The sequence below is a fragment of the Triturus cristatus genome, chromosome 11 (assembly GCF_964204655.1).
Source record: "Triturus cristatus chromosome 11, aTriCri1.1, whole genome shotgun sequence".
Classification (NCBI taxonomy): Eukaryota; Metazoa; Chordata; class Amphibia; order Caudata; family Salamandridae; genus Triturus; species Triturus cristatus.
Window position 1 is genome coordinate 506,551,430 of NC_140594.1, and position 9,727 is coordinate 506,561,156.

The window sequence follows — 9,727 nt, forward strand, 5'->3', positions numbered from 1 at the left end:
TAGGCATTTTTAAAGAGTGCTTGGTCTGGAGAAGCACAAACTCAGGATTCAGAACATAACACAGTGGTTAGCATTGACTTTAACAAGAAAAATGTATTTCCACCCTAGTAAACCTTTTTAGCAGCATCAAGATAATGATAGACTGGGAATAAACATATGTTACTAACTTTTACCATGCAGTTTGCAAGCAGCTCTTTGATGACAGTTTATAGGTCACTGTGCTAGATTACGATTGTCACTTATGAACTTCATAGTAACAAAAGAATCTCTCTGACAAAATCAGTAACCCACTGACCTTTGCACATAAAATCTGTTTTTTAAAATGCATTGTACACGTTCTTTGCAGTAGGTATATTAACCCTCTGTGTCACATTAGATAAGTCAAAGCTGCCACTGGACAAAACTCTCATCTCTCTCCAGCAGGTACATTAATCACTGGCATTTTCTTGACACTTTTATAGTTGCTGGAAAACTGTTAATTTCACAATGAACTTTGCAGTGCTTTTAAAACTGCTGCCTGCGGACCCCCTGAGAATGTGCCACGGACCCCTGGGGGTCCTCGGACCCCAGTTTGGAAAACACTGACCTACAGTTTAACTGTAACATCACTCATCACAGGTAATAAGAAATATACATAGTAACTCTCAATTGTATCACTACAGCCTACTGATGAGGAATATACTTAAACACTGTAGTCCACAGCCAAGGGCTATATTGGTTGTTTAAGGCTATGAACCAGACTTATAATCTCAAATGACAGTTGCTCATCTGAAAAGAGTCAGAGAGCACATGACAACCATTATAACAAGAGGCAGAAGGGCTATGATGCCATTAGAACATTCTACTTAGGACAGAATGTTCCCAAAATAAACAAGGAGAAACAAAAGATACGCATTGGAATGTGGGATAACAAAGTTTATACCTACCAATATAGGTACTGAGCATCTTCACATTCTGCACTGGAACTCCCAACATTTCAATGCTCCAATAATTGTTAGAAACTCCCTGCACGAGGGAGAAGGCCTTTAATAAAAAGTTTAACTGAAGGAGGAAGGGCTATAAAGCTTTTAGAATATTCTACCAACTAAGGGTAGAATGATTTAGGCTAAATGGGGAGAAACAAAAATAAAAACATTGGGAATTTGGGGTGAAAAGTGTATACCAGCTATTTTCTGCCACAACAATGTCTTTAATAGTGTTTTTGCCATTCCAATGTTCAAAACATAGTTGTTTTATGTGGAAACTGGGCCATTGTTCCACACTCCAGGCTCCCTGGACTTCACTGATGAACCGTCTGGGCCCTTTTGTCCAAGTACACTCACTCAGGTAGACCCACTTTTCCTAGAAGAGGTTTCCCGACAGACACTCCATGATACTGCTAAGTATAATTCTGGATCCCACCGCTGAACACCAATGTGAGAAAGTAGATTATTAGTTGGGGTGGATGGTAGTCCATGTAAAAATCAGGAGAGGGAGGGAAGAGGGAAACAGAGGTTGTGGCTCACCCTCCTAATAAACAGTGTCACAATTAAGAGAGAGTCAACCTTGAGTCATCTAGGTGGGCCCAATGGATATAGGGCAAATACCTTTTTTCCTTTAGTAACTTTCACTCACTGGATGACATTTAGTGACAGGCTTCATCATTGAGTTCCTCGTGGGCCTCTGAGGGTCAGGTATTCTACAAGGGAGCACCTTTTAAGGAAAAGGGTGTGGGATCCATATGAGGTAATCTTTAAAACTGCCTAGACGGTGCCCAAAGCAGTATTTAATCAGGGGTACATCTGGTAAGGTTAATGACTTTGAAAATGGGCTAGCTGGAGTTACAATCACTCTTCGGTCCTTAGGTGTGATCATCTAGTTTCTGCCACATACCCTAATTCAGCGGTTTTCATCAGAGTCAGTATGTCTTTATTAATACCCTTTTGGGATAGGGTGGCTGGTTATTTTTTTAATCATTAATTCATCATCACACACATACACAATACGCTACATTAATTACCTTTCTTGGAAGTGGATCTACCTGAGGATAAGAATGACATTTAGTCACAGCAGGGGACCATGAGTACAGTCCAAAACATTGATATGGTATGACCTGTGTAAGCTGAAAAAACAGAAAGGTGCTGTGTATACTGTGAGGCCACAACATTAAAACACAAGGCGGTGTGTGTGTCAGTGTCTTCCATGCCAATACAAACATAGTGAAAACACTGCAAACACAAGCAATAAGCAAGAGATACAATGCATACTACAGATATCCACCCATATGGGTGGTTACATTAAATTCCTACTAATTTAATGGATGTGTCTTGCCCCATAGGGATCTCCGGAGGGAGATGCCCAATAGTCACAACCTGTAAGGAGAAATGGTATTACAAATAGATTGCCATAGTTGGTATTGCTGGTACTACACAACCTCTGCCTTGGGTAAATGGCCATGTACTTACATCATCATGGGTCCCCACTCGGTGCAAGATCTATTTACTGCCTCCGGAGCCTGTATGCTATTGACTACAGGACTGAGCAGGGATTAAATACACCCTTGCATTCACCGACCGGTGCAAACCACCTTCCTGAAAGAGCCAATCAAAACACTAGACCATGCACCTCAGAACATGGGGACCTGGGAAGAAACCACTTCTTAGTTACCAATCGGGCCTGCTTTAATGTTATATGGTGTTCGAGGCATTGGTTAAACACTGTGGTTATCAGAGATTCTGGATGGTATATAAAATGCTTAAAACACCTAAAATGTAAAAAAAATTATAACATTTTAGAAGTGGACAAAAACATTAAAATACACAAAAGAAATCCAAACTACCAGGATTTTTTGGCTAAGGAGATGACATCTCGAGGTTTTGGCTAAGTGGCAGAAAAAAAATTCCTGGCACTTTATTTGAAAATAGAAAGGATGCGATTTGTTAAAAATGAGTGGGTAGGTTAATAGATAAATAATGAATATTTTTTTTAATAATTCATAAAACTTTTGATGAGCAGAATGTTTATGGACTGCAGTGGCAATACTGAGTATCTGAGGTGACGAAAAAAAACTATGGGTCCTGCTAACTAAAGCAACTCCATGGGATCTCAATATTGGGACTCGTCTCATGGGTCTGTAGTCTATAAAACAAGTGCTGTTCTTTTTCAAAGAAGATACTCTCTGTGTTGCTACTGTTCTCAAAACAACACAGTTCAAATATTAAGGGGCGAACCACCCGCCATCCACACCAGAAAGACCCCCCACCATATTAGGATGGCTGGGGGACCGCGGCAGACAAAAAGACCATCCGCCGCTTTTCCGCCAGTCGACTCATCGATCGAGTGGAAAACATGTTTAATATGGTGGCGGTGTCTGCAAGACACCACCATCCATATTAGGATGTTGGCAGAGATCAGCCTTTCGGAAAGGCATGCGGTCTATGCTTTTGGGGGCCCGTTGCGGGCCCCCAGGGTGTTGGGGAGGTGGGGGTGCACATCCCCCCTGCATTTGCATGCACAAGGTGGCAAGCACCGCGTGGTGCCTGTCACTTCTGAGATTGCAGCGGGTGCTGCTGACAGCACCACCCGCCGCAATGTTAGAAATGCGGGATGCGCCCGCCAGTGTGGCGGGGACCTCATAATGAGTATGGCAGGACCGCCGCACCTATGGTGGGTGGTCCCTTTAGCCGTTGCGGTGACCGCCCACCATCGTAATAGACCCCTTAGTTGTGTGAGGGTGCTTAATGAAATGTGTAGCCAGTTTTGTGGTTTCTCTTTTACATCTTATGTTACTGCAATGTTCACAGATTCTGGTTTTCACCTTCCTAAAGGTCATGCCAATGTAACTGAGTCCCCAAGAGGCATGTAACCATGTAAACCACTCTCCGCGAATTGGAAATTTACCAGGCTACATAATTTACAATTAAAAGGCAGACCCACATCTAGGTCTTTTGTTACTTTTGTCAAGTTACACAAAAGACACACAAAAGGTGATAGGAGAAATGCTTGCAATTTGTCGCTTGAGGTAGCAACCCAACCCATTGTTCTTTTGATCTCCATGATGTCTTAGTTTAGGCCCAGTCATATGCAAATCAGTCTTGGTCCTGCTGCTTGTGGGAACAGTCTAGCCCAAACTGCCAGGCCAGGTCCTCCCTGAACCTGAATCAAGCAACTTGGGACCGGTTTTAGGGTATTACCTATCTTCAGCCAGGCTAGCTTAAATCCAGTTACACAGTAAGCTGAGGATCCACGCCTGGGCATACCCATGCCACTTGGGGTGGTACATGAGCACACAAAATTTGATGGGAGGAATGCTTGAAAATGTTCTACCCACTGATGATCGCTTGGGGTAGCATCCCAACCCATCGTTCTTTTGCTCACCATGCTACCTCAGTTTCGACCCAGCCATATGCAAATCAGTCTTCATCCTGCTCCTTATGGGAACAGTCCAGCCCAAACTGCGATGCCAGGTCCTCCCTGAACTGGAAACAAGCATCCTGGGATCTGGGTCCAAACTGGAATGGCATGGCAAGCAAAATAACGATGGAATAAACCCAGATCTGTGACTGGGGGTGAATGTTTGACAATGTTCAAAATTCCGTCGATCATCTTTTTGTGTTGCATTTTCACCCTAAGTGGGAAGGGTATGCCCAGACATGGGTCCTTTGCTTGCTACGCACCGGTTTCAAGCTAGTCTGGATGATGAGGGGTGAAGCCCCGAAACCGGTCCCAGGATGCTTGAATTCCGGTCCAGGGACGACTTGGCATGGCAGTTCGGCTGGACTGTTTCAGGGTTTGATGATGATGGGTTGCTGAAGAGCATGGTCCAAGTGCAGTTATCCACGAGGGCGGGAAAGATCAGAGTGGACTTAGCCCACCGTCCATGCCCAGGAAGGTCTCCACATTGAGCAGTTTTAGCTCAGCATTGCTTTTGGTAGAACTCTCTACGCTCGGACTTGGAACATTTTCTGGAAGTGAGATGTCCTTCAGTGGGGCAAACCAGCAGTTTGGATCCAACTGGCAATTTAACATTGAGGGCTGCAGCTAAATGTTGGTCCCAGTCGCCTGCCGGTTCTTCAGAAGGAAAGTTGGCAAACAGTTTCTAAGTCTCAGCTTTTGCAGTTTGGGCATTAGGAGTACTCTATAAAACCAACCCAGACTTCCAGGACCTCAGGAAGGCACTCACTCCTACAGAAGCCACAGCATGATCCAGGGCACATCCAATTGGAGTTGGTCAGCTGGGATCTTCAGGAAAGTGGGTTTATTGAAGCATTTTTGTACATGTAGCTTAAAAGGTAAGCCAACTGACCCTTGGAGTCTACTTCTCAGCCCTGGATACAAGTGGTAGCAGGTCCAGTGCTTAGGGTTCTCCTCACAGCTCACAATAGAAAGTGCACTCCTTCTATGTTCAACTGGTCCAGATGTGTTCTGATGAAGGTGTCCAGGGTTGCCACTTTTATGCCTTGTACTGGCCTGTGGGTGAGGATGACTCCTAGCCTCTTAACGTAACTTATAGCCCTGGGTACACTTTTACACCCTATACTATTGACTTACAGATAAGTTAAATATACTAATCAGGAGTGTAACCTATTTGGGCATGTTTGATGTGTCTGGGGCCTGGTTAGCAGAGTACCAATGCACAGAGTCCAAACAGCAGCAGCATCTGGTAAAACAAAAGAGGTAATTTCTTACAATAGTGATGTCTCAATGCCTTCTGCTGGTGCCAACAGACAATATGAAAAGCAGATCAAAGACTGGAATTACAATTGCCCCTAAAACGCATAAAGAAAGCACTAGCTTTGTAGCCCTCCTTCTTCCGAACATTATTTCCTGAATATACATTTATGCTAGTACGTGTATTTTAGAGTTTCTTAGAACAAATTAAATGCAATCAGGACTTTCATATGCTGGTGTCCACAGATTTTGAAATTGGGTTTGTGACAATTGCAAATCATATTTTGGTATGTGTATTTTGTGGTTTTCTGACAATTTTTTCACAGCAGAGGTTTCACATTTATGTCAATCAATCAGGGAATTTTATGTACTTTACTCACCCGAGAGGGTCTCAAGGCACGGGGGGTCAACTGTTTCGTTCATTCGAAGAGCCAGGTCTTGAGAGCCTTCCTGGAGGTATTCAGGGAGGAGGAGCACCTGAGGTCGGTCGGGAGCTCGGTGCCGGCTCTGTGGTAGATGTGTAATGGGTAGGGGTCTGTAGGGGCCCCTGAATGGAAGCCTTTCATGGTCATGTACCTTTTGTGCCTAACACACCAATAAACAATGTCATGAAACATTGTGTGTCTCTTCACATTGAAACCCAGGGTGGAGACGCAGGTTAGGTCCAGTGGTGCTGAAAATAGGGTTGCATGAAGTGCAGCTGCACCCTCATAATGTTTGAAAGAGTTTATATGTGGAATGAACATTAAAGGGGCTCTTCAAATATGTTTTTTCTGCCAGCATTTGTTGTGTTTTCAAAGACAGACTACCACGTATCACCTAAACCTTTAGTAAGGTCTCGTAAATTGCCCTCACCCTCACTCAAAAAATATTACAGCACCACTTGTTACATGCCCCTCCCTTCTAAGTGGGCAAAATGCTGATTACATCTGAGAATTAAATGATAATATTTTTAGTGAACCGTAGGGTGGTTATAGTGCATGTCTCTATAAGAGTCACAGCTGAAACCATTCTGCAAAGTTTTGAAGCAAATTAACAAGCTCATAGTTTATTTTAGTTAAACATGGAATTCATCTTTACAAGACAAATGGACTAGTTGAGTCTTTACTAGAGAGACTGTGTTGTTCTGAGATTTCATAAACAATGCCAAGAGTTGAATGTGTTTGCTTGCAATTCATTAGAAAAAACTGGAATGACCAACATTCACTGTGAGAACCCATTAATTGTGGTTAAGGTGCAGCAGATGGAGGGGTGGACTCAACAAAAGGAGGAATTATGAAAAGCAGAGTCTAACAGTCAATGTAGACATTTATTTAAAAAAACATATGCCACAACAAAATTGGCAACAAGTGCAAACGCGAGAGTAAATATTTTCTGCTTAATTAATTAGTCACAAAGAGGCTGCATTTTTCAAGTATCTCATTGGTTAACACATGTGCTACAGCAATCTTTGTGTCGTTCAAAATCTTAGGGGATAATAACAAAGGTAGGATAACTCTGGTATCTTGCTGGAGAGATCTGCGTTTTCTATGTTGACAGTTCAACTCATAAAGTAGCATATAGGATAAATGCACCTTCCTCTAATCAAATTGTGTCACATGCAGATCACAGATTTGTATTTTATGTACATAGGTAAGTGGGTTACTGCATTTTGACAGAGATTATTTTCCAATTCATAGGTTGCAATACTTATATCATACAGTGTGCTATTACCAGTATAAAGGAGAGCTGCATGCAAACACGTCATGGTTTTAGATCTGTATTGATGTTTTCACAACCTGTTATTATTCTAAGCTTTCAAAGAAGGGTTCTTTTGGATAATTGGAATGTCTTCTTGGCACAGATAACCCAACCACTGCATAACATTTTAAATACTGACTTTGTGCTTCTTCCGACAATGCACTTAATATATAATGTCTACAAGTAGGGACAATATGTGACTCCTACACCTTATAATCCTCATTGTCTTATACAACATTTTCTTTACATTGATTTATACACTTGTACTATTTACTGTCTCTCTGTGTATGATATAAAGCTTGACACGCTACACTGAGATGAATAGCTCTTTAAAAGAATTAATAACTAGATTAGTGAGTGCTGCTTATTAATCACTATTTTTGTAATTGCTCATACATTCAAATACATCTGGCATTCTTACAGTGTAAGCACATCTCTTACATAGCAGGGATGAACTAAGTTAAAAACCTACCTCCAAACTGTAAATTCTCTTAAGTACTTGTGAAGTGATACCAAGCTCTGCGCCTTTGTTTCTTTCCATTGCATTGGCATCTAGGTGTTAGGCTCGAGATGACTCCCAGCCAGGATGATAATTGACCAACAGGGCTGATGACACTTTGAATGAGGCCTTTGTTTTGGGCTGAGCTTCATTGCCACCTTCACATTGTTGTTCCAAACAGAACACAGAAAATGACACAAGAACAAATTCAACATATTTCTCTGGGTTGTTAATATTCCTGATCTGGTTTAGAAATAGCTGATGGAACAGGATTCTGGTGGGATCCCTCACATCTTTTGCACTTTAAGAGCTACAGTGTGGTGCATTGGTATTTCATTTTGGAACTATGTGACTGCCAGAGAGAGAGAGAGAGAGAGAGTGACCGACCAACTAATGAGCATGCAGACTTTATGTGGCATTGTTGAATGAAAGCGGCTGGGCTCAAACCTAGACTATATAAAGCAATATATGCAACATTTTCTTTTACACTGATCCAATTTGATCCAAGACAGTCCTCCCTACTTCCATACATCACAATAATCGTGTGCGATTTAGGTAGTTTTCCAGTTCGGCGCACATGTCTTACACATGTGATGTGAGCATACTGCCAGAAATCTGGGATGAGTTCCAGCTAATTTATTGTGCCCTTGTCAAAATATTGACCCTGTAAATAAACATCTTTTTCTAAGCATTGAGTATTAGTGTTTGCCCGGTACCACAGCTACTTCTTTTCAGATTACCGCTCCACCGTGAATGAAATCAGTATTTTTTAATTGAGGTTTTGCCACAAATATTTTTGTTCTTATTGTGCATTTAAACTTGTCATCATTCCTATCTAATTTTGCTGCAGAAGGGCTCAGAATCGGCACCTAGGATTATGACACAGTCTGCGTCTAACCCCACTGTTGCCTTGATTATAGGCACAGACTGCTTGTGAAAAGGTGCAGATCAGATCCATGAATGTGTCAAACAACTAACATTATGTTAGTCCAGCTAGATGTGGGGGTGAGCCATAGGAAAGCTTGAGGTTGGCTCTAGGCAGATGCCTGGCTCTGGCTCACCTCAGGGTCCTCATTGGCCGTTCAGTCCAGCACGAACCAAGCTCAAACAACCCCCTCTGAACTGTCGCTGTAAAAACCAAGGGGCATATTATCAAGCACGGCGTTAAAATTATCGCTGCTTTAGCAGCAGAAAACTGCAGCTAAAGCGACGATAATGGGCTTGTTAATATGCCGCAGAGAATTCCAATAGAAGCCCATGTTGACACCAGAACATGGGCTTCTATGGGAATTCTCAATAGCATATTATCAAGCCCATTATCGCCGCTTTGGCGACATGTTTTCTGCCGCTAAAGTGGCAATAATTTTAACGCCGTGTCTTGATAATATGCCCCCAAGTTTGTAAAAAACAAACATGAATTCATTATCTCTTGGCATCTCTAATCCATAAACACTGTGCCCATGTTGATATATCTTAGCGTTTTAACACAATGTTGGAGTTTATAGGCTGTAACAACCAGCATGTGTTAAACTCTAAAAAACACTAACACAAACGCATTGCTGTTGGCCCATCCGTCCAATAAACAGTCCATCTGTGTCGGTTTTTCCTAGAGTTTTAACAGAACGCAACTTTTTGCCAGCTGTGAAAATCACCGCTGTGTTAAAATTCTAAAAACACCATTTACAGAGAGGGATGCGTTACATCCAGGCCTGCCAATCTTGCAACTGAGAAACCAGGTTCAAATCTCAGCATCGGCTCAACATCTTGTGATTCTGTGCCTAACCTCCCTGTGCCCAAAAAACAAATGAATGTGGTGCTCATGAAAGCGCTTCAATATCT